At 37.5% G+C, this 27164-nt stretch overlaps 1 protein-coding gene and 1 pseudogene across 6 annotated transcripts in view; both read right to left on the bottom strand.

Moving 5' to 3' along the window:
• UNC13B (unc-13 homolog B) overlaps nucleotides 1-27164 on the bottom strand; it is a 219410-nt gene that overhangs the window by 163114 nt on the left and 29132 nt on the right. The window lies entirely within an intron of this gene.
• Nucleotides 20562-20641, bottom strand: LOC116869583 (annotated as a pseudogene).

Genomic DNA, 27164 nt, shown 5'->3' with positions numbered 1-27164 from the left:
CATGGTGGGAAAAAAATCTAGAGACAGACTTTCACAAAAATTAACTCAAAATGGATCACAGGCCTAAATGTAAAACAAAATTATGAAATTCCTAGAAGATAACATAAGAGAAAACGCAGATGACCTTGGGTATGATTAGGACTTTTTTAGACACAACACGAAGGCACAATTCACAAAAGAAGTAATTGATTAGGGGAAATTCAGTAAATTAAAAACAGCTCTGTGAAAGGCCATGCCAAAAAGAATGAGAAGATAAGCCACAGAATGGGAAAAAGTATTTGCAAAAGACACATCTCATATAGGACTGTTATCCAAAATACACGAAGAACTACTAAAACTCAACAGTAAGAAAACACACAACTTGATTTATTTTTTTTTAAGATTTTATTTATTTATTTGACAGAGATCAGGAGCAGGCAGAGAGAGAGAAGGAAGCAGGCTTCCTGCTGAGCAGAGAGCCCAATGTGGGGCTCGACCCCAGGGACCCTGGGATCATGATCCGAGCCAAAGACAGAGGCTTTAATCCACTAAGTCACCCAGGCACCCTGCACTACTTGATTTAAAAATGAACAAAAGACATTAACAGACACTTCACTGAAGAAGATATACAAGATAGCAAGTAACCCCATGAAGAGATGTTCAATATCATATGTCATTAGGGAGTTACAAATTAAAACAATGGTGTTAAGCAAGGAAAAAACTGTCTAAAAACTGAATTAAATGGATGAGGTAGCTATTTTCTTCTGGGCTCCTTAGTATCAAAACACTCTCCTTCTGAAGTAATCCTGAGAGAGATGGGAGACAGGACCTAAAACACACTACAGAAGCCAAAGGCAACTGACATAGATGCTGTAATCACATACTCCCAACTTCAGTTTTGAGGGAGTGAAACAAAGATGTAGGGTTGGTTAGAGAAAGCTGCAGAGAAGAGTTCTAAAGGACAACAGTAAATTTCCAGAGTGTTAGAGCACCCCAATGGACCTTTCCTGTTAAGAGATGTTTGGAGCTTATGCTAATTTTCCTTTTTATCTCCATTTACAGATTAGCAAAATTCAAGCTCACAGAGCTTCTATGGAAGGGTCAGATTAAGAATCTGTTGGCAACATCATATGGATAATAAGTAATGGAGCTTGATAAAGGATTTATGTCTTCTGACTAAAAATTTAGTTCTTCCCATTTCACCAGAATGCCAAAGCAGCAGCAGAAGGAAAAGAAAAAATGAAAAACTACAGTCTCTACGCTAAGGAAGTTGGGAAAGAAAAAAAAAAAAAAAAGCAAGCACACAGAGGAAAGATCCAATCATAAAATTCACTGTGAAGGGCGCCTGGGTGGCTCTGTTGGTTGGGCGAATGCTTTCGGCTCAGGTCATGATCCTGGAGTCCCGGGATCGAGTCCCACATCAGGCTCCCAGCTCCACGGGGAGTCTGCTTTTCTCTCTGACCTTCTCCTCACTCATACTCTCTCTCACTGTCTCTCTCTCAAATAAATAAATAAAGTATTTAAAAAAAAAAATTCACTGTGAGTCTAGAAACCAAAAACCAGTGTTTGGGTGAAATGTGCCACAAAGAAAAGATCAATGAGGAGGGTGCGATAGTAATCAAAGTCTTCTAATGGGTAAAATATAGATAAGAAAAGAGACATAAGAAACAGCATTAAAAAGGCATGGGAATAAATCACTGGAGCATCTTTTTCTACATTGTCATGAAGGTAACAGCACCTAAAATCTGAGTGTTTCCCAACATTCCAAAGGCAGGCAAAGTCCACTAGCCCCACAAAATCTCCAAGAGTTTGGGTACAGGTATTTGGGGCTAGTTAGACACGGAACTAAAACAAAGGAGTTATAATAGTATCTTAAATCCAGAGTTTTTCCTATTTAAGAATAAATCTTTAAAAAAAAAAAAAAAAGGAAATCTTTCTAAATCTCCTTTGGAAAGACAGCACAAGGATACCAGAAAGTTTGTTCACGTTTCAGCTTTTTCTAGGTATAGTCCCTCTCTTCCTCTTTTATTATTACTTTCTCCTCCTTAAAAGTGTGCCAACATGCCTTCCCTCCCATTGTGTATTACCATAAATTCTTAACCTTTTAAAAATTAGACTCCTTTGATAATTCAACAAAAGCTACAGATCTGCTCTCCAGAAAAATGCACATGTATCCACAAAACAATGGGCATATCAAGGGTAAATTCATGCAGCTTAAGATCATCTCCTAATAAAATTGTTTTTTTGCTAAAGTTACCAATGTTGTCATTCTCCTTATATTTCCCTAGTTTATATTTGCAAAAGCCTACTTTACTGACTAGTCTTATGTCTATTTGCTCTATTAAAACTCTAATTCAGGGTCTACTCTAGCAGTAGGAATAATGAACATAGGCTCTCGAGAAAATCACAGGAACATGTTTTTCTAAGTATTTGTCATAAAGATACGGCACCTAAAATCTGAGTGTTTCCCAACATTTCAATGATAACTCTTGAAATGTTACATTTAATTCTACAGAAGTGGAACAAAAATAGCAGCAGCTAATGCTAGAAAACCACTGCAGTTATTTGGGAAAAGCACAGGACAAGGAACCAGACCTAGATTCTAGACCTGGTTCTGACACGGCTCATCTGTGGGCCCTTAGATTAAAAAAAAAAAAAAAAAAAAAAAAGTATTATCTTAGCCCTCAGGGTTTTCAGATAGAAGGTGAATATTATGTCTGTTCTGGAAAATAAAAGTTCTTGCATATTGAGTTTCTGTGTAAATGGGGAGAGAGGGAGATAAAAGAATTGATGTGAAAGGACAGTGAAATGTAACAAAGCATTTATTTCAGTTCCCATTTTTAAATTAACTCCTATTTTTACAAAGTAAAATGTTTTCATGACATGAATATTTTAATAAAAGCAACAGCACAAAAATTCACTTGGAAAGTCAAATTGCACTGGAGTTACTTGAAAAATAAGATCCTCAGAAGTCCTGGTGACCTAGTTTTACTGATTTATTTTGGAATTTGGATACTTATACATAGAGAGTAACAAAGATTGCTTTAGCTATCATTATTTTAAATCTTAGAATACTATATTAAAGTTGACCTATGTCCTATTTTTTACTTTTCTTTACTTGTCATAATATATATGTATATTTAAGTATCACATACTTTTCTTTATATAACTATAATGTTATTTTTAAAATCTTGATACCAGCTAAGGCAAGAGACTCCTGCCTAGTTCTTTAGTGTTTTGCTTACTCCTTTTTTGCATCTCTTAACATAAGGTTTTTTCCCCATTAATTTCTTAATGTTGCTCTTACATAAACAGATTTTCAGATGATAACCAAACCTTTATAAATTTTATAATCAAATGGCAAGTTCCCAAAATCAGCGTTAAGATTGATCAGAACTGCATTTAACATCTATAAATCAAATAAGCAAACTTTACATTTTAAAAATATTTAGGTTTCCGCTGGCAGATGGAACGGAAATTTTTAGGTTTCTTATACTTGAAAACAGCATGTCTATTTATTTAACCCTTCTTTAACGTCTTAGTTTAATTAATTTAATTTGGCCCCATACATCTTTTGCTAGAACTCACTACAGAACTCTTTTTTTTGCTATTGCCACTGATATTTGTACTACATAGAAATGTGGTTAACTTTTCTTTTTTAAGACTTAATTTATTTGACACAGAGAGAGAGATCACAAGTAGGGAGGCAGAGAGAGAGGGGGAAGAAGGCTGCCTGTTGAGCAGAGAGCCCGATAGAGGGCTCGATCCCAGGACTCTGAAATCATGACTTGAGCCAAAGGCGGAGGCTTAACCCACTGAGCCACCCAGGTGCCCCGAAATGTAGTTAACTTTTGAAAACTACCTTAAGTCCAATAATTCTGTTACATTCTTCTTTTAGGCCTAGATTCTCTAGTTTTCTTTACAGAAAATCACACCATCTATCATTTTTTTCTTTCTTTCCAAACCTAAAATTTTCCATTCTTTTTCTGATCTTATGGCAGAGGTTAGGACATCTAATAAACTACTGAAAGTAATAAAAGTTGGCACCCTTGAATTGTTTGATTTTAAGCGGGATTTTTAAAAATATTTTATTTACTTTTATTAAGATTTTATTTATTTGACACAGAGAGAGTGCGCGCACAAGCAGGGGGAGCGGCCGTCAGAGGCAGAGAGAGAAGCAGGCTCTCTGCTGAGCAAGGAGCCTGATACAGGACTTGATCCCAGGATGCTGGGATCATGACCTGGGCTGAAGGCAGATGCCCAACTGACTGAACCACCCAGGTGTCCCAAGCAGGAGTTTTTAAAATATTAACACCTTGAACTTCAATTTTTTTTATTGAAGTATAATGCATAGTTACATTAGTTTCAGGTGTACAACAATGATTCAACAAGTTCTTATGTTCACAAGTGTAGTTACCATCTGTCATCATGCATTGCTATTACAATTACGTTGACTATATTCCCTATGCTTTATCTTTCCTTCATCCCTATAATTTATTCATTCCATAACTGGAAGCCTCTATCTTCCATCTACTCCTCTTCACCCATTTTGCCCATCTCCCCCACCATCCCAGCCCCCTCACATAACTGTATTTATCAGTTTGTTTTTGTGTTTATGTATTTATGAGTTTGTTTCTGTGTTTTGTTTATTCATTTATTTTTTAGATTCCATTTACAAGTAAAATCGTATTGTATCTTTCTCTTACTTATTTCGCTCAGCATAATACCCTTTAGGTCTATCTATGTTGTTGCAAATGGCAACATCTCAGCCTTTTTATGGCTAAGTGATTCCTTTATGTGTTTGTGAGTGTGTGTGTGTGTGTCTGTGTATACACATAAATAATTATTTTTTAACATTTCAATATTGAACACAATGTTTATTATAGGACTTTTACTTTGAAATAATTATAGATTTACAGAGAGTTGCAACAATAATAGAGGGATCCAAGGTACCCTTCACCCAGTTTCCCCCAACAGTTAAATCTTACAGAAATCTTATATAATCACACACAATGATATTACAATATCAAAACCAGGAAATTGGGGCGCTTGGGTGGCGCAGTTGTAGAGCATCTGCCTTCAGCTCAGGTCATGATACTGGGATCCTGGGATCGAGTCCCACATTGGGCTCCCTGCTCAGCAGGAAGCCTGCTTCTCCAGCTCCTACCCCCTGTGCTTGTGCTCCCTCTCTCACTGTCTTTCCCTATCAAATTAAAAAAAAAAAAAAACTTTAAAAAATAAATAAAAATAAAAGAAAGTGGTCTTTCAAGATGGCCTTTTTCCACTCAGCATAATGACCCTGAGGTCCATCCAAGCTGTTCTATGTATTAATATAGAGCTATGTTTTTATATCCATTCTGCCAAACTCTTATATACCTGATCATTTACATCTAATGTAATTCTTAAACTGTTAGGGCTTAAGTCTGTCATTTTTTGTTTTCTGTTTATTCTCAGGTTTTTTTTCTATTTTCTTGACTTCCTGTGGGTTACTAAACATTTTTTTTTTGGAACTCCATTTTTATTTATAGCATATTTTAATGTATCACTTTGTACAGATTTTAGCAGTATCCCTTAATATTACATTTTACACATATAACATCACAGTCTAAGATTGTCAACATCTTACCAGTTCAAGTGAAGTATAGAAGCTGTTATATTGCCTTTAAGTCACCTTACCATTCCTCTACTTCTATTATAATGATCTTAAATATTTCCACTACAAAGATAAGAACCAGGGGCACCTGGGTGGCTCAGTGAGTTAAGCCTCTGCCTTCCACTCAGGTCATGATCTCAGGGTCCCGGGATCAAGCCCCACATCGGGCTCTCTGTGCAGCTGGGAGCTTGCTTCCCCATCTCTCTCTCCCTCTGCCTACTTATGATCCCTCTCTGTCAAATAAATAAATAAAATCTTAAAAAAAAAAAAGATAAGAACCACATAGAATAATATTTCAATTATTGAACATAATTTACAAACTCAAGAAGCCTATTTTATTTATCCACATTTTTCTCTTTCCATTGTTCTTTCTTCCTAATGTTCCTAGATTTCTTCTTTTATCATTTCCTTACTGTTTGAAGAACTTTCTTCATCTAAGAACATGTTCATTCTTCAAAGATATTTTCACTGAATACAGAATTTTGAGTTGACTGTCTTTTTCTTTCTGAATTTGAAAAGTGTTGTACCACTTCCTTCTGGTCTCCATAGTTTCTAATGAGAAATCCACTGTCATTTAAACTGTTTTTATTCTGTATATTTCTCTTCTGCTGCTTTCAATATTTTTATCTTTAATTTACCAAAGTTTAATTATGACGTGTCTAGGTGTTGACTTCTTTTATTATGCTCAAGCTTCTTAAATTTGTAGATTTATGCTTTTTGCCAATGTGAAAAGCTTTCAAGCCATTGTTTCTTTGAATACTTTTTCATCCCATCCTCTTTTTCCCCTCTGAAATTCTGATGACATGAGTATCAGATCTTTTCCAGTAATCCCACAGGTCTCTGAGGTTCTCTTCACTTTTTTTAGTCTATTTTCTCTTATTGAAAGAGCACAGTTTCTATTATCCTATCTTCAAGTTCACTGAACCTTCGCTCTCTTCATTCTGCCACTGGGATAATTCATTGAGGGTTATTTGGCGATTGTACTTTTTATTTCTTTAAAATTTCCACTTGGTTCTTCTTTAGATTTTCTATTTCTTTCCTGAGATTTTCTAGCTATTCATTTATTTCAAGTGCATTTATAACTGTTGACTGGAGCATTTTTATGATGGCAGTTTTAAAATCCTTGTCGGGTGATTCTAATAACTGTATCATCTCAGTTTTGGCACTTGTTGATCATCTAACACAACGCAGCAAAAATATTCCCTTGAAATAATCAGAGTGATAGTCATAATATGAATGGTTTATATGAAAGGCCAAATATGTCTTAGATTATGCCTCCCCAGTAACATTTAACTATACAAAACCAATGTTTTAGTTTAGCTCAAAATGGATGGATACATTAAAATGGAAATCAAAGTACAGCCTGAAAGCAAGTGGTCTAAAGTTTGGTTTGGAACAGAGTCTGGATCAATACACAGCTGGCAAAAGTGACTGCAGGTAGACTCAAAGATATCAATGCTCCAGAATGGGAAGTTTACAAATTAGAAAAGTAACACCTTATTTTATTCATAGACTTTTTTTTTATTCATAGACTTTTAAAATACAAAAGATATAAATGACCAGAAAAGATAGCCAGGATGTATTATCAAGTAAAAATATATAATACACTTCATGTAATTATTTTGTAAAATCAAACAAAAAATCTCACACCATATATAAAATTAACTCAAAATAGATCTAAGACCTAACTGTAAGAACTCACACTATGAAAAGTCTTAGAAAACACAGACGTAAATCTTTATGACTTTAAATTAGGTCATGTTTTCTTATATAAAACACCTAAAACACAAACAACAAAAGAAAAATAAATTGAACTTCACACTTAAATTTTCTTGTCAAAGGACACGATTAAGGAAGTGAAAATATAACCAGAGAATGGGAGAAAATATTTGCAAAGCATATACAAGGGTTTTGTATCTAGAATATATAAAGAACCTCTATAACTTAATAAAAATAAATTGATTAAAAATGTGCAAAGAATTTGAATAGATGCATTTCCAAAGAAGATATACAAATGACCAAGAAACACATGAAAGATGTTCAACATCATTAGTTATTAGGGAAATGTATGTGAAAACAAAACAAAAATGTAAATCGAAATTAGTATTCACAAATGAGATACCATTTCATACCCAATGGGATGGGTAAAATAAAAAAAAATACCCTACTGGCTTGGATATGGAAAAATTGGAATCAATATTCACTGCCGGTTGGAAATGTACAATGGTACAAATACTGTAAAAACAGTTCACAGTTCCTCAAAACATTATACACAGAGCTACCATCTGGCTCCTAGGAACAATTACACTCTCAGGTAAACATCCAGGAAAAATGAAAACACATGCCCACACCAAAACATGTATACAAATGTTTGTAACATTACTCATAATATCAAGCAATATTCATAGTATCCAACCCAAATGTCCATGAACTAATAAATGGATAAATAAAATGTGATATATCCATACAGAATATTATTCAGCCATAAAAAAGAATGAAATACTGAGGGGCACCTGGGTGGCTCAGTTGGTTGGGTGTCTGCCTTCAGCTTGGGTCATGATCTCAGGGTCCTAGGATCCAGCCCCACATAGGGCTCCCTGCTCAGCCGGGACCCTGCTTCTTCTCCCTCTCCCTTTGCCCCTCCCACCTCTCATGCTTTCTCTCTCTCTCTCTAATAAATAAATAAGATATATTAAAAAAAAAAAAGAATGAACTACTGATAAATGCTACAACATGCAAAAAGGTTGAAAACATTATGCTAAATGAAAGAAACCAGTCACAAAGGACTACAAACTGCATGATTCCTTTTACATGATACAATATATCCAAAATTGGAAAAGCCAGAAGGCAAATTAGTGGTTACCAGGAGATAGAGGAAGAGGGAGTGATTACTTAATAATTATGGGGTATTTTTCTAGGATGATGAAAAAGTTTGAAAACTTCAGAGAGGTGGTGATTGTACAACCATTTTAAATATACTAAATGTCACTGAATTTTAATTTAAAATGGTTAATTGTATGTTTTATGAGTTCTGCCTCAATTTTTAAAAAATTGTACATGAATGTTCTTAGCAGCATTATTCATAACTCAAAAGCAGAAACAACCCAAACGTCTATTAACAGATGAACAGAAAACAAAATATGGTATATCCAAACAATGTGATCTCATTCAGCCATAAAAGGGATAAAAGTACTGATGAAAGTTAAAACTTGAATAAACTTCAAAAACATTAAACCAAGTTAAAGAAACCAGCCATAAAAGACAATTATAGTGAATAATTCCATTTATATAAAATATCCAGAAAAGTAATTCTATGAAGAGAAAAAGCAGATTAGCAGCTGCCTAAAACTAGAGAGATTGGAGGGGAAAAGCAGAGTAACTGCTAATGGGTAAGGTGTTTCTTTTGGGGTGATAATGTTTTAGAATTGATTGCACTGATGGTTGAACAACTCTTTTTTTTTTTTTTAAGATTTTATTTATTTATTTGAGAGAGAGACAGTGAGAGAGAGCATGAGCGAAGAGAAGGTCAGAGGGAGAAGGAGACTCCCCATGGAGCTGGGAGCCCGATGTGGGACTCGATCCCGGGACCCTGGGATCATGACCTGAGCCGAAGGCCGTCGTCCAATCAACTGAGCCACCCAGGCGTCCCTGAACAACTCTGAATATACTAAAAACCACTGCACTGTAAACTTTAAGTGGATAAATTGTATAGTATGTGAATTACCTAAAAAAAACCAAACCTGTTATTTAAAAAAGGAAACAAAAATATATATGTAGGGGTGCCTGGATGGCTCAGTAGGTTAAGCCTCTGCCTTCCACTGGGGTCATGATCCCAGGTTCCTGGGATCAAGCCACACATCGGGCTCTCTGCTCAGCGGGGAGCCTGCTTCACCCCGCCCCCCGCCACTGCCTGCCTGCCTGCCTCTCTGCCTACTTGTGATCTCTGTCAAATAACTAAATAAAAATCTTTAAGATTAATATATGTATATATGCTTGTATATTTCTTACAAATAGGAATAAGAAAGGCGTAGAAAGATACACGCCATGTTGGCTGTTAGTTACCTCAGGAAATGAGACAGGGATAGATGTAAGGTTATCAAATTTTTTAAAATCTTTAAATCCTTACATATCTTCATATTGTCCACTTATTAAAACAAACAGGTATTAATTTGGAAGTCTGAAAGGTTTAAAGTTTGAAAAGCATTAAATATGTATTTAAAATAAAACATTATACAACTCTACATTATCAACAATTTCCTCAAATCGTTAAAAAAACAGATGGATAAACAAACTTGGTATCTATCTAATTACAAAACTAATTTAAAAGTAGTATTCTCACAGAAAAAACTGGGAAGGGCTCCAATCCCCTTTTATCATCTAATTTCACACTACTATTATGTACTTTAAAAAAAAGAGTCATAACTGAACAGTTAGGCCCTTTAATACTCCAGCAAACATGGAAACCCTGGAAGTCAGGACTAAAGAGAGAGTCCACAAGAAGAGCATTTGGCCCCAAACTCCTTATAAATAAAAAGCAGAAATAAGAGAAGATACACTGTGCTTAACCCTCAAACCATTAACTTCAGCCCTTGAGTTTCTCTGACCTTGCTGAAGAATCAAATCTACAACTGGCAACCTTGAGATTACAGGAAATAATCCTATTCACACTGACTCTGCATCCGGTGACCTGGTTCCTCAGACATAGGGAATGGCTAACCTGCCTTGTTCAAGCTTGTCCTACTAAAGAAACCTACTCAATAATCCCACTGCTGTTTTGAATCTGGCATGGTACACATTTTATATTTACGTGTGTATACATGTATACCTGCAATTATTAATTTGTATATTTTGTTGTATTACACTTTTATATTTGTCAAATACTTGGACATAAAATGGCACTACTGTGACTTCTGTCAGTCAACTGACCATAGGAGTTGACTTAGCTGTTATGACTGGCTAACAAGATGTCCTTTTTCCTTTCCCCTCCTTTATGAGTAACCAGCAAAGTTGAACACTCTAAAAAGAAAACTATACAATGAAAAATCATTTTCCTCTTAAAGTGATAGCAAATATTTTTTCACATCTATCCAGTCTTTACAACTATCATTTTTAATGGTTCCCTAAAATAATCATGTTCTAAGTACCATATTATATATTAAATCATTCTCCCATGAATCACACATTTACAAATTATTTTTTTACACTGTCTTAAGTTACTCATTTTTATGAGGGATAATGAAATTTGGTCCTTAAAAGACACCTGGGTGCCTCAGTTGGTTAAGCATCTGCCTTCAGCTCAGGTCATGATCCCAGAGTACTGGGATGGAGTACCTCATCACCATCATCATCATCATCATCATCAGGCTCCCTGCAGAGCCTACTTCTACCTCTGCCCGCCACTCCCCCTGCTTGTGTGTGCGCGCTCTCTCTGTCAAAGAAATACATAAAAACTTTAAAAAAAAAAAAAAAGGTTTCTTGGGGCGCCTGGGTGGCTCAGTCGTTAAGCGTCTGCCTTTGGCTCAAGTCATGATCCCAGGGTCCTGGGATAGAGCCCAGCATCAGGCTCCATGCTCAGTGGGGAGCCTGCTTCTCCCTCTCCCACTCCCTCTGCTTGTATTCCCTTTCTCACTGTCTCTATCAAATAAATAAATAAAATCTTTAAAAAAAAGAAAAAACTTTCTTTATCAAAAGTACTTTGCAAGACTTCTTGGGACCAGGGACTGAGAATGCAAGTCTGACTCCTACTTGGCCCTGATAAATCACTTGATAAATTCTTACTGAAATAAGCAAAGACACACAAAACAGGGGAAAGCCTGAAATTAGGGAAGTGTACAAAATGTTTAAGATTTTTGGAATTCTTGATACATACCATGCACAAGGAAGTAGCAAACTAGCAGGATTTGAGAAGAGTTGTGGACAGGGGCTCAAAGAGGGTCTTGGCATTGGAGGAACATTCTTACTAAAGCAGTGGGAGGGACCCTCCTCTCATAAGGTGAGGTACAGCACCTGGAGATCAACTTGGCAGAATTTGAGGGTAGTTATACCAGAAAGCCTGGGGCATGAACGTTAGTTGCACAAGTGGCAAACTATCTTCTAGTGTAGCAAAGGTAGCTACACGAAACAGAGCCATACAAAGTAGTGGGGTGGCCGTATTAGAGCTGAACCTGACATAGCAACTTTTCCAAAAACAAAATCCTACAAAAAGATAAGTTTCCCCTAAAAGAGTACCTTGCAGCCAGGGTTCCCTCCTCATTCCCTTGAGGTTGCCACGTTACTTAACTGGCAATGAGGATCCTATGTTAAAATCTAAGAGGAACTGGAAGTGACATTATCTAAGAAATGGTCATTTGCCTGTTTTGAGGGGGAGAGAGGGATGAGAGGAAAGCCACATATGAATGAAAATCTCATTATTCATAGAAAGAAAAAAAAAGAACATTTAAATTGTTTCTGTTTTTAGAGAGGGAAAGGTAGAGAGACAGGAAGAGAAAGAATTTTAAGCAGGCTCCAAGCCCAGCATAGAGCCAAATGCATGGCTTGATCTCATGACCCTAAGATCATGACCTGAGCGGAAATCAAGAGTCAGACGCTTAACCGATTGAGCCACCCAGGAGCCTCCATTTAAATTGTTTCTAAAAAGACCATGAGGGGAGACTGGGTGGCTTAGTGGGTTAAAGCCTCTGCCTTCAACTCGGGTCATGGCCGCGGGGTCCTGGGTTTGAGCCCCGCATCAGGCTCTCCACTCGGTAGGGAGCCTGCTTCCTCCTCTCTCTCTCTCTGCCTGCCTCTCCACCTACTTGAGATCTCTGTCTGTTAAATAAATAAATAAAATCTTTTTTTAAAAAATTAAAAATAAATAAATAAAAAGACCATTAAAAAAAAAAAAAAGAAACAAACCATGAAATGATTCTAAAACCATGTAAGAACATAACAGTCAAGGGTAAAGAGACACTTTTGAAATTATGGATTGCAAAAAGAAGATTCTAGGTAGTATTCCAGAGCCTCTAGTTATTTTTTTAATGGAGTCATAGAAGTAAAAGAGAAAAGGTAAAACAAAAGACTAAAATACTAAGGAAGCTTGATAAGAGATAGACAAAAATAAAAAAGGAAGCTCAGTGAGATAAGTATACTGAGGTAAACATGAGGGGAAAAAAAATTTTAAGACTTTTTTTTTTTAAGTAATCTCTACATCTAACACAGGGTTTGAACCTATAATCCCGAGATCAAGAGTCACATGCTCCACAGACCAGTCTTAAAAATAAAATCTTAAAAAAGAAAAAAGCACCACCTATCTACAGCTTCTAACAACAAAATATTACAAGCAAGGAACTCTCTGCCCACCCAGTTAAAACCATTCATATACGAAAAAGGAGCCCATTATGCTCTAGGTGCCTCACTAAAATAAATACCTCATCATTGGCCCTGAGCTAAGGAAAAAAGCCCAGTGCAATTCTTCATATTTTTAAGTACTTATGACCAAAACATAACCCTAACATCCTGTCCTCCTTTGATTATACCAAGGGTGACTCTCAAGCCCAAAGGCTACAAAGCAGCAGCAGCTCAACAAAATGTCCTGAAGAAAAAACTATGCCAAAAGTAAACACTTATAAGGGGCAATCACTGACCAAATCAATCAGCCACTTAGGGGAAAGAAATGTAACTCACAGACACAAGTCTGAGAGTTGGGAGTAAGGCCAAATTAGGGGTGGGGGGGCAATCAAAAACAAAAAAACACTGTCTCTGCTCCATATTGACAAATTCCTGAGGCTAAAGGGTTAATAAGATAGCCTGTTTATTAGAATTGCATTCATTCCTGAACAACCTTTTAGTTCCCAAACTTTTAAGTTCTCTCTACTCAGAGAGACTGATTCCTAGTTGTGTGGCTTTGGGGGTTTTCATGAAGCTAGGCTGAACATTTGACAGTTCTCTTCGTATCTTTCCTTTTAGATGTATCATCAAAGGTGAGGGGGGAAAAAGTATTTTGAGGAATCACTGGTAGTTTGATTATAATCAGAACTTAAAGAGTGAGGGTAAGAAATGGCAAAAGTTAAAGAGAAAGCCAGAGACAGCCGTGAAGGGTCTTGTTAACCACATTAGGAATCTGAGGGATTTTAAGCAGGGTAGTGCCCTGATCAGATTCACATTTTAGAAAATTTATTCTGGCTACAGTACAAAGAATAAACTGGAGGAAGGCAAGTTGGGGACCAATAAGAAGTCTGTTGCAGGGACACCTGGGTGGCTCAGTTAAGTGTCTGCCTTTGGCTCAGGCCATGATCCCAGGGTCCTGGGATCCAGTCCTGCAAAGGGCTCCCTGCTCAGCAAGGAGCCTGCTTCTTCCTCTACCTCGGCCTACCACTCCCCTGCTTGTGCTCGCTCGCTCTCTCTCACACAAAAATAAACAATATCTTAAAAAAAAAAAAAAAAAAAAGCTGTTGTAGAATCCCAAGTTAGAGAGGATAGCAGCCTGTACCTAGACAGTGAGAACTTGAAGAGAGATGAAGGAAAAGGTGATGAAGTTCTTAATAGGAAAGTCAAAGACTGGGAGAGCTGAGCAACTGCTATAACTCATGGCTGGCATCTCCATATAGAACTGGAGATGCACTGAATGCCAGCCACCCTACACCCCAAGGTAAAGTACAGCATAAGGAAAGCAAGCAGTAATTATCTCAAGGGGAATGTGGAACAGGTACACAGCTTCTCCTCCCATACCTTGCATACAATAATAGCAAGCACTAAACTTACACTTCTAATGGGAAGGGATGGGGGGGGGGACTGATGTTTGTCCTAACAAAATTTATAATGTTTACTGATTGGCTGTTTACTTTTTTTTTTTTAAAGATTTTATTTATTTATTTGACAGACAGAGATATCACAAGTAGGCAGAGAGGCAAGCAGAGAGAGAGGGAGAAGCAGACTCCCTGCCAAGCAGAAAGCCTGATGCAAGGCTCCATCCCAGGACCCTGAGATCATGACCTGAGCCGAAGGTAGAGGCTTAACCCACTGAGCCACCCAAGTGCCCCTGATTGGCTGTTTAAATTATATGCACATGTAACTGTGATAAAAAAAATATATATATATATATATTTTTTTTTTTAATCAAAGTTTTTTTTTTTTTAAAGCAACATCTAGCAGGAAAGAAAAAGACAGGAAAAAAAGATTATAAAGAGAAAATATTTAGAGGCACCTGGAGTGCTCAGTAGATTGAGCATCCAACTCTTGGTTTCAGCTCAGGTCATTACCTCAGGATCCTGAGATCAAGCCCTGCATCAAGCTATGCACTCAATGTGGGATCTGCTATTCTTCTCCCTCTGTTCCTACCCTGCTCTCTCTCCTTTAAATAAATAAAATCATTAAAAGAGAGAGAAAAAAAAAAAAAAAACATCCAGCTTAATAGTCAGTTGTGGTTGGTCCTAGAATCTGACTACAGAGGTTGGAACCCAAGCTACTTCCATTTATTACCATACGATCTTGGGCAAGTTAATTACTTAATCTGTCTGGGCCTCATGTCTCATTTCCTTTAAAATAAAGATAACAGGTTTGTGAAAACTGAGTTAATAAATGTCAAGCACTTAGAACAGATTCTGGCATAGAATAGGCAATCAATAAATGTCAGCTATTACAAGGATTACTCATACTCATAATCTCCTATCAAAATATACTCATATCAAAAATGGCCAAGAAGGGGGCGCCTGAGTGGCTCAGTCAGTTGAACTTCCAACTCTTAATGGAGGCTTAAGTCAAAATCTCAGGGTTGTGAGATCAAGCCTCCACACTGGGCTCTGTGCTCAGCAGGGAGTCTGCTTAGGATTCTCTCCCTCTCCCTCTGCTCCTACCCCCTGCATGCACGTTCTCTCTAAAATAAAGGAACAAATCTTTTCAAAAAATAATAGCCAAGAAGTAGATTACATATATTTTTTTAAGATTTTATTTATTTATTTGACAGACAGAGATCACAAGCAGGCAGAGAGGCAGGCAGAGAGAGAGAGAGGAAGGGAAGCAGGTTCCCCACTGAGCAGAGAGCCCGATGCAGGGCTCGATCCCAGGACCCTGAGATCATGACCTGAGCTGAAGGCAGAGGCTTAACCCACTGAGCCACCCAGGTGCCCCTAGATTACATATTATTAATATGACTCCTGTCCTTAATAAGGACAGTCACAGTATACTTCATTTCCACATGTTCAAAATATTCCTCATTTTTCAACACCAAACACAAATACTATCTCTCCTACTAAACTTCCCAATTTTTTCCCCAAATACTATCAGTCAAAAATACTGTCTCTTTGTTCCAAATTACCATAGCAGTTTTTATGTACCTTTTGCTTTCTTTCTCTCCCTTCACCCAGCTTTTATATCAAAATCTTAACTCCAGGGGCGCCTGGGTGACTCAGTGGGTTAAAGCCTCTGCCTTTGGCTCAGGTCATGATCCCAGGGTCTTGGGATCAAGCCCGGAATCGGGCTCTCTACTCAGCAGGGAGCCTGATTCCTCCCTTCTCTCTGCCTGCCTCTCTGCCTACTTGTGATCTCTGTCTGTCAAATAAATAAATAAAATCTTTAAAAAAAAAAAATCTTAACTCCAATAATGAGCAAAAGCTCTTTAAGGACAGGATTCTTTTTTTTTTCCCCATCATATCATTGCTCTAAAAATTTGTTGAGTATAATTTTGCTAAGAAGTCCCTGAAACAATTTTTTTTGGAACCTATAACACTCTTCCAAATAACATAAATGTCTTTTTGCCACAAGACTTTCTTTAGTAACCCAACTAACAATTCCCTAAAGTAATTAGAAATCTGTGGGCCTTACATATAAAATTAGTTGATGCAATCTAATTATAGTAAAGCAATTTTGAGTTTAAGTGCCAATGCTACATATAACATATATGATTGGCTTTTTACTTCAGTATTTTCAAGAAGCAAGGGATTATCTGTGCCCAGTCCCTGAATGCCTGGACATATTAAAGGAGTCTAGACCACATGTAGTTGGCTCCATAAAACAAAAGTACCAATGGCCACTTCATTGGGACTATAGACAATGGAACTGATGGTTGAAGGGCTAAGGTTCTTTGGGGACCCAAAGGCTTACAAAAGAAACCTACCCATCTTTCTTTGATGTCAGTATATAGCAAAAATATGTGACTCTCAATTTTTGTATTTAGCAAAGGAATTATCCCTTTCTTCCCCACTAGATCTCAGTAAGCAATATTAAAGCTTGCTTTTTTTATCAATCCTTTGTAAGTCTGTGTACTCTGTACAAAAGTCCACTAATTTAGAAGAACTCAATGTTAGTCTTATTCAGATTAATCCAAATATAGATGTCATGTCAAGTATACTAGGCATGGGATGCCTGGGTGGCTCAGTGGGTTAAGCATCTGCCTTCGTCTCAGGTCACGACCCCAGGGTCCTGGGATTGAGTCCTGCATTTGGCTCCTTGCTCAGCGGGGAGCCTGCTTCTCCCTCTCCGTCTGCCTCTGCCTGCCGCTCCCCCTGCTTGTGCTCTCCCTCTCCCATAAATATATAAATGAAATCTTTAAAAAAAAAAAAAGTATACTAGGCACCATGGAATACAAATTTTAAAATGAGCCTCTTAAAGTATCTGGGAAAATAAATGTAGAAACAGAAAGTTACAACACAAATGCTATAACAGAAATAAATACTACACTTCCTTGGAATGGGGTAGGATTATAGTGGTAATAGTGAAAACTGTAAAAACAGTAACTACAACTAACATTTTTGAAAACACACTAACTGTACTTAATCTCTTAAATGCTCTCTTAATCCCTACAGAAACTTTCAGATAAGCAGCAGTATTATTTCCATGTTATAGATAAGGAAACTGGGTCTTAGAGGAGTTTAAACAATTTGCCCAAAGTTATATAGTAAAAGAGCTGGGACTCAAATTCAGGCAATCTGAATTCAAGATCTACGTATACTCTTAATCAATACGGTAGACTGCCATTCTCATGGCCTGGATAATATGGATAGGTATCCTTGTTAGATTCCTTCATTTTGAGTGGAAAAGGCTTAAGGAATTTAGTAATTATTTCTTCCTTCAGACCTAGAGAAAGGAAGGCTCAGTCGGTGCCTGTCGTGTATATATATTAGAAACCCTTCCTGAGGAACTGGATGAGGTGGTTAAAGAGGTAGAACATTCCCATTCATGTTTTAGTTGGTTTTTGAGTCTTAAAACATACTTGTTTTGAAGCTCTTTTGAAGCTTTTCTGCCTGCCAATGTTGTTTTTCCAGGTATATTTTTGGGGTGGGAGGGAGGAGATGGGGAATAGAAACACTTTATACAAGAATCCTTCAGTATCAGAATATCAGTTCTTCTAATTCAGTAAATAGAACAGATTTTATTTTTTTTTAAGATTTTATTTATTTGACAGACAGAGATCACAAGTAGGGAGAGAAGCAGGCAGAGAGAGAGGGGAAGTAGGCTCCCTGCTGAGCAGAGAGCCCGATTTGGGGCTCGATCGCAGGACCCTGGGATCATGACCTGAGCCGAAGGCAGAGGCTTTAACCCACTGAGCCATCCAGGTGCCCCAGAACAGATTTTAAAAGTGTAAGATATATAATGAGAAGTCACTGGAAGATCGGGGTAGACAGGCAACATGATCCAATTTACATTTTTAGAAGATAGCTCTGACTATTGTTTGGAGAATGTACCCCAGAGAAGCACAAATGAGGGGCACCTGGGTGGCTCAATTTGTTAAGTCGCTGCCTTAGGCTCAGGTCATCACAGGGTCCTGAGATCGAGCTCCATATTGAGCTACCTGCTCAGTGAGGAGTCTGCTTCTCTCTCTCCCTCTGCTGCTCCCCCTGCTTGTGCTCACTCACACTCTCTCTCAAATTATTAAAATCTGTAAAAAAGGGGGTGCACAAATGAAAGAAAAAAGATACATTAGAAAGCTATTTCAGTAGTCCAGACAAGAGATGATAGTGACTTAATGTGCATTAATGTAGTAGAGGCAGAGATGGTGAAGAAAGATCTGTGAAAATAAATTCTGTGAAGGATTATGAATTTGCTTCTAGAGCCAAGGCAGAACAGATGAGCATTAACAGACTCTGATACACAGATGTTTTTCCATTTTCCTTCTTCATTTTTCATTCCTTCAATATCGAATGCCTACTATCAGGCAATGTGCTACATAACAGACTAAGAAAGATAATGATACTGTCTCTGCCCTCAAGAATCTCAGAATCTAATAAGGCAATGACCGCACCAGACAGTGTGCTGTTGATGCCCAGATTCTGTTTGACTCTAACTATCACAGCTGAAGGACATTCTTCCTCCAGTTTCAGTATCAAAACAACAATTTAATTAGCATCCGGGCCCACGAAGGGCTCCTATGGTCAACTCTTTTTATTTTAAAATCCAACAAAAAATGAAAACAGAACAAAACAAAACAAAACAAAAAAACAGCAAAAGGGGATGCCTGGGTGGCTCCTGATTTTGGTTCAGGTCATAATCTCATGGTTGTGAGATGGAACCCTGCCTCAGGCTCTGCGCACAGCAGGGAATCTGTTTGAGATTCTCTCTCTGCCCACCCCCCACTCACATGCTCTCTGTAAAATAAATAAATCTGGGGTGCCCGGATGGCTCAATCAGCTAAGCATCTGCCTTTAGCTCAGGTCATGATCCCAGGATCCTGGGATCCAGCCCTGCATCGGGCTCCCTATTCAGGGGAGAGTCCGCTTCTCCTTACCCCTCTGACTGCTGCTCTGCCTACGTGAGCTATCTCTCTGTCAAATAAAGTATTTTTAAAAAAATAAAACAAAATAAATCTGTAAAAAAAAAAAAATGCAAACAAAATACTAGCAAAGGACCTGATATCTCAACTCAGTCCTGAATTATATGCCAGACTCATCTTCAACTTAACTTCCCAACCTGTAACTGGGTTCCTTGGCTCCTTTCATTTCATACTTTCAGGTATTCAACTCATTCCTACAATTTCTTGTACTTTTACTTTTTTTTTAAGATTTTATGTATTTGACAGAGACAGAGAGAAGCTGACTCCCCACTAAGCAGAGAGCCCAATGTGGGGCTAGATTGCAGGCCCCTGAAATCATGACCTGAGCCAAAGGCAGACACTTAACCAACTGAGCCACCCAGATGCCCCTCCTTTTATTTATTTATTTTCTTTTTTAGTTTTTATTTTAATTCCAGTTGGTTAATATAGTGTTACATGTTAGTTTCAGGTGTAAAATACAGTGATTCAACACTTTCATACATCACCCAATGCTCATCACAACAAGTGCACTCCTTAATCCCCAACACCTGTTTCACCCAACCCTCCCCCCCCCACCCCCCACCCCCCACCTCCCTCTGGTAACCATCAGTTTGTCCTCTACAGTTAAGAGCCTGTTCCTTGGGGCCCATGGGTGGCTCAGTGGGTTAAAGCCTCTGCTTTCAGCTCAGGTCATGATCCTAGAGTCCTGGGATCGAGCCCCACATCGGACTCTCTGCTCAGAAGGGAGCCTGCTTCCCCCCGCCCCCGACTGTCTGTCTACTTGTGATCTCTCTCTCTCTCTGTGTCAAATAAATAAATAATAAAATCTTTAAAAAAAAGAGAGAGAGCCTGTTCCTTGGTTTATCTTTTTCCCCTTTGATCCTTTGTTTCTGAAATTCCACATATAAGTGGAACCATATGGCATTTGTCTTTCTCTGACTTCTTTCACTTCACATTACACTCTCTAGTTCCATCTGTGTTGTTACAAATGTTAAGATTTCATTTTTTATGGCTGTCAAATACCTGTCAAATACCACATCTTCTTTACCCACTCATCAATGGACACTTAGGTTATTTTTATATCTTGGCTACTGTAAATAATGCTGCTATAAACATGAGGTGCATGTATCCCTTTGAATTAGTGTTTCTGTATTATTTGGGTAAATAACCCAGTAGTGGAATTGCTGCATCACATACTAGTTTATTTTTAACTTTTTGGGGTATTCTACACGTTCAAAGAAACTTCTCTAGTAACAAACTATAGAAATGATCTCTGAAAGTATAGTCTTTATTTTTAACATTTTTGAAAAACTTACATAGTGTCTTCCAGAGTGGCTGTACCAGTATGCATTCCTGCCAACAGTATAATGTTCCTTTTTTTTGCCCATGTCCTCGCCAACACCTGCTGTTTGTGTTTTTGAATTTAGCCATTTTGACAGGTGTGAAGTGAGATCTTATTGTGGTTTTGATTTGCATTTCTCTGATAAGTGATGATGAGCATCTTTTTACGTGTCTGTTGGCCTCACTCCTGCCAATCTGATGATTGATACTGCTTCTCTGAATCTAAACAAGCAGACTAAAAGAATTACAAAATTATGAGACCAGAAAGTGGTTATTTTCTCATCTCTGTACTCTTTTGACACAGTACCAATAATGCCTTCTCTTTAGGAAACCCCTGTGGCCCATGGGATTTATGCAGTTCTAGAGCCAGAAAAAAATAATCAAGTAGGTACTTGGGCCTAGACCTGTGAATACTGAGATCTCCTCAGATACCTACTTTCCTCACTGGAAAAGGAAAGCAGATAAAGAATCAAGGTAGAGGGGTGCCTGGGTGGCTCAGTGGATTAAAGCCTTCGGCTCGGGTGGTTGTCCCGGGATCAAGCCCTGCGTTGGGCCCTCGGCTCCGCGGGGGGCCTGTTTCTTCCTCTCTCTCTCTCTCTCTGCCTGCCTCTCTGCTTACTTGTGATCTCTGTCAAATAAATAAATAAAATTCTTTAAAAAAATAAAATTAAAAAAAAAAAAGAATCAAGGTAGATGCCTTGGTTTAGAATAAAGTTTATTAACCTGAATCATCTGCTGGATATGTCTCTCTTACATCCCCTAATACAGTAAAAAAACATCTAGATGGAGAGCACAGAAATGTTCAAGACAAAGGAACACTAAAAGGAGAAGAGTAAAATGGTAAGAACTTAGGAGAATGAACTCAAAAGGAGGAATAACTAGCATAAACTCAACACTTAAAAACCAGCTTGGAGGAGTGCCTGGTGGCTCAGTTAAGCATCTGACCCGTGATTTCAGTTCAGATCATGATCTCATGGGATCAAGCCCTGCACTGGACAACATGTCGGAGTCAGCTTGAGAGTCTATCTCCCTCTCCCCCTCCCCCCACTTGCCACTCCCTCATGTACTCTCTAAAATAAAAATATTAAAAAAAAAAAAAGTTCGAATTCTAGGGTGTCTGGCTAGCTCAGTCCAAAGGGCATGAGACTCTTGATCTTGGGGTCAGAAGTCTGAGCTCTCACTGGGTGTAGAGATGACTAAAAAAACTGTAAAAAGTTCAAATGTTTTGCTTTTAACCTAGCAATTCCACATCTAGAAATGTATTATGGTTTTTTTTTCTATTATGAAACTGGTATATAGTCATTGAAAACATCATAAAAGATCAACATTTTCCACAGTTCTACCATGTTAATCATTTTAACATCACTATGTACATATTTTTAGTCTTTTATCAATATACATTATTTTTGTTTTACTTAGCTAGTTTGGAATTTACTGTACCTAGATGGTTTTACAAGCTGTTTTTCCCCATTAACAATATTTTATGAAACACTTTTCAATGTTACTAGATATTCATTTATAACGTGATTTTTTTAGCTGTTACGGACTGAATGTGTCCCCTCAATGTGATCATATTTGGAGGTGGGGCCTTTTAGGGTAATTAGGTTTAGATGAGGTCATGAGGGTAGGGTCCTCATACTGGGATTAGTATCCTTATAAGAAGAAACCGAAAGGCTAGCTCTCTCCCCCTCTACCATACGAGGAATGAAAGCAGCCACCGGCAAGCCAAGATGATGGCTTTCACCAAGAATTCAACCATGCTAGATACTTGACCTTGGTCTTTCCAGCCTCCAGAATTGAGAAATATCAATGTCTGTTGTTTAAGCTACCCAGTCTATGGTATATTGTTGTAGTAACCCAAGCTGAAACAGCTGCATAAATGGTATTTATACTGTTCACTCTTTCAGGACTTTTACCTTGCTTTCAATTATCAGATATTATTGTTATGGTGTGAATTGTATTCCCCTAAAACTCAAATACTGAAGTCCTCACCCCAAGGAATTCAGAACGTGACCTTATTTGGAAATAGGATCATGCAGCTATAACTAATTAAGATGAAGTCTTCAGAGTAGACCGTAATCCATTATGCCTGATATCCTTATAAAAAGGGGAAGTTTGGACACAGAGACATGCATACCAGGAGAATACCATGTGAAAATAAGGCAGAGATGCTTCTACAAGCCTGCCACTGATTGCCAGAAAGCCAACAGAAACTAGGGGACAGGCATGAAATAGATTCTCACACAACCCTCAAAAGTATGCTGCAGACACCCTGATCCTGGACTTCAAGCCTCCAGAACTGTGAGACAAATTTCTGTTGTTCAAGCCACTCACAGTTTGTGGGACTTTGTTGATGGCCCTAGAAAATTAATACAATTATAAATAACCATGGATGACTGTTCTCAAAGATAATAAGGGATATATAAAAATTTCACTTTCTTAGGTTAAAGTCCTAGAAGTAAAATTGCAGTTAAAAAAAAATACAGTTTAACAGCATATAATATATAATATCCCATTTGACTGGTATTTTCTCAAGAGGCTCTCCTTTAACTTTTCCCTAGGATCCCCAGACGTGGTTAAGGCAAGAATTATTAGTCCCCTTTTACACACAGGGAAACAAGTTCAGGAAACTCACTAATGTGTCAGTAATCAAACCTAGCACTTTTTTTTAAAAAGATTTTATTTTTAAAGTAATCTCTACACCCAACATGGGGCTCAAATTTACAACCCCAAGATCAAGAGTTGCATGCTCTACCGACTGAACCAGCCAGGTACCCCAAATCTAGCATTCTTTTCAACAGACTAGAGCAGCACTGACCAGTATGGTAACAACCCCAAAGGGATACTTAAATTAACCAAAATCAAATTAAAGATTCAGTCCTTAGGTCATACTAGCCACAGTACAAAAGCTGAATAGCTTCATCTGACTAGCAGCCACCATACTGAAAGAGCAGTAACATGGAACGTTTTCATCATTGCAGAAAGTTCTATTCAACAGCACTGTACTAGAACATACTGAGAATCTATAATGCAGCCTTATAATGCTTGGCACAAACAGATCTTTGAGTAAGTACTATAAGTAGTTAACCAGGATCGTCAAGAAATTGCTTTATGATGATATAGCAAATGACATATGTAACATAGTAAAGGCAGGAGCCAAGACATACTGAAGCATAACTATAACAAAAGTGTATGAAAAACTACAGGAGCCTCTTAAGGGTAACCACAAATATTGTGACTCGTGCTTGTAGAGCAATGGGCAAATAACATGCACAGGAAGGAGATAGATTCATACAAAGAAATATGTCTAGGTTGAAGCTTTGGTTCCTTATCATGGAAATACATCCACTAATTCTACTTGATACATTTTTACCTATGTCTACATTGAACTAAAATCTTACTAGAGGGGCACCCGGGTAGCTCAGCTGGTTAAGCATTTATTTGCCTTCAGCTCAGGTCAGGGTCCTGGGATAGAGCCCTGTGTCAGACTCCCAGCTCAGCAGAGAGTTTGCTTCTCCCTCTTCCTCTCCCCCCAGTTCATGCACTCATGTGTGCTCTCTCTCTCTCAAATGAATAAAATCTAAGAGGAAGAAAGGAAGGGAGAGGGGGAGGGAGGGAAGGAGGTTGAAAGATCTTACTGGAAAGCCTAGAAGATCACCTAAGTAAGTTAAGCCCTCGTTTGTAGAAAACTCATTATTCTCTAGACCATAAAACAATGTGCTATTTTTAATAGATATCACTGAGTGTTTTATCAGTGTCATGAATTGGGTACTATTTTTTTTTTATATTTTATTTATTTGACAGACAGAGATCATAAGTAGGCAGAGAGGCAGGCAGAGAGAGAGGAAGGGAAGCAGGATACCCACTGAGCAGAGAGCCCGATGAGGGAACTCGATCCCAGGACCCTGATTTTATGACCCGAGCTGAAGGCAGAGGCTTCAACCCACTGAGCCACCCAGGCGCCCCTTGGGTACTAAATTTTTTAAGGAACTGTGTTTTTTATTTCAATATTTAAAACATACAGGGAAGGGACGCCTGGGTGGCTCAGTTGGTTAAGTGGCTGCCTTCAGCTCAGGTCATGATCCCAGCGTCCTGGGATCGAGTCCCACACTGGGCTCCCTGCTCAGCAGGGAGCCTGCTTCTCCCTCTGCCTCTGCCTGCCACTCTGTCTGCCTGTGCTCACTCTCTCTGACAAATAAATAAATAAAATCTTTAAAAAATAATAATAATAAAATAAAAAAATAAAACATACAGGGAAAAACAAAAAAGATTTAAGACCACCCATATACCTAACAGCCAGACTGACCAGACCATTATTTTGCCATATTTGATTCAGATTTTTTTCTCTCCAATATTTATTACAGATACAACTAAAATCCCTACTTAATCCCATTCCTTCCCTCCCTTTAACTATCCATCATCCTGACACTAATATGTATCATTCCAGTCCAAATTTTTATATTTATATCCATAAACAATATATGGTACTGTTTTTCAATGATTTTAAGTGTTAAATATATGGTGTTGGGGAAACTGGGTGGCACAGTCGGTTAGGTGTCCAACTCGGTTTCCACTCTGGTCATCTCAGGGTCGTAGGATCAAGCACTTCGTAGGGCTCCGTGCTCACTGTGAAGTTAGCTTTGGATTTTCTCTCCCTCTGCCTCTGCCCCCCCAGTCATGAACACTCTCACACTATTTCTCTCTCTCTCTGATAGATGAATCTTTACCCAAAAAACAAAAATTAAAAATTTTTTAAAAATATATATATATTTCATATATATATACCAAAAACAAAAATTAAAAATAAACATATATATAAATATATATATAGATATAGAATGTCATACTGTAATCTGTCTGCAACTTGCTTTTCTACCCATTTTGATATGAAGTCAATCATTATTGATAAAGTTTAGTGTATTTTTTTTGTATTCTTTTAACTTAGTTAAGTTTAGCATTTCATTTGATTAACACATCACATTATTCACATTTGATTAACATAGCACGCATGGGACTTTTAAGATGTTTAAGTTCTTGCCATTATAAACAATGCAGCATTCAACATCCTACTGCATGTCTCCCTTGACATAACCACAAGAATTGAAAACACTAGGCTGTAGCATACTCTTATCTTCACCTTTTCTAGGCATTGCCCAATTGCACTCCAAGTGGTCATAGAAACTTACACTCCCACCTACCATGTATGAGTTCCCAAAACAATACTTTCCCAAAACCTTTCTGTGTCAAGTAATTTTCTAAATTTGAAGTAACAATCCAGTTTTTTATTTTATAGCTCTTGGAACAAAGACCAAATCTGTATAAACGCAACAAAATACAAGAAAGCCAAAATCTCCAATACGATTTCTCCATCTTTCTCTGTGTCTATCTATGTTAGGCACTTAATCCTAGTGACCATATAGGAAAATATTTTTAAAATGTTTATGATAAGAAATATATCTTACAATGTATCTTACAATGCAACAAAGTTCCCATATGCTTACCCACATATGCATTATATACATGTATATATTATGAAACAAAAGTCTCACAAAATAGCATTTTCCCTTATTAAATGCAACTCTTTGTTTATGTATCTTTTTCTCCTTTCACCTGCTAAACTTATTTCAGAACTAATGAATCAGGCCTACAGTTTGAAAAATTACTGCTATAGAGTGTACAATTTCCACTTTACAGATTAACTAAAACAGAAATGTTAAGTAACTTGTCCAAGGTCTCAGACTTAAAACAATGATATCTGAAACTCAAATCCAGATTCAAAAGCCTATACTTCTTGTGGTCTGCAGCTTTCCCCCTGCAACATTAATGACAAAATCACACCAAATAAATAGCCAACTCTTTAATTTATGCCCACATAAACCAAGACAAGACAAACAAATTCTGTAAAAATACGGTGGTATAGAGTAATAAAAAAATCAAAGTTGCAAATAAGTAATATACCTATGATTTCATTCATACACATTTCTCGAAAATATCACTGCAAAGCCTCTACTTGACTTTATAGCTATTTATCATAACTTAAATAGAATATTATTATAGAATACATAAATATGCTACTCAGTCCTTGAAAAAAGTTTCTGCAAGAATCAACAAGATTTACTACCTATAAACGTCTTCTCAAACCAAAAGACAAACAAGTACTTACGTCAAACTTCAACTAACAAAGCCGATGACTAATTCTAAAGTAAACACAGTCTAGGTTATAACTGAGCACATACAAGTGCTCAAATATACCTTTTTAAAATGTTTTCTAAATAAATAAACCTTAGATGGAATAGAGTTTATATTAATATACAATCAGATTTCTATGGTAACTACTTATCAGAAATAATTCAAGCTTAGTTATACATGGACTGCACAAGGTCAGTCTAGCCATTTAGCCACCTAATTCCTTCATTAGGCAACTGTCTTACAGGCTATACTGGAGTATAAAGAAAAATCAGGACATTATTT

Source organism: Lontra canadensis, unplaced genomic scaffold (assembly GCF_010015895.1).
Source record: "Lontra canadensis isolate GAN:19392208 unplaced genomic scaffold, GSC_riverotter_1.0 scaffold19, whole genome shotgun sequence".
NCBI lineage: Eukaryota > Metazoa > Chordata > Mammalia > Carnivora > Mustelidae > Lontra > Lontra canadensis.
Note: the sequence above shows the minus strand (reverse complement) of the source record. Positions and strands in the feature narration are given on the sequence as shown.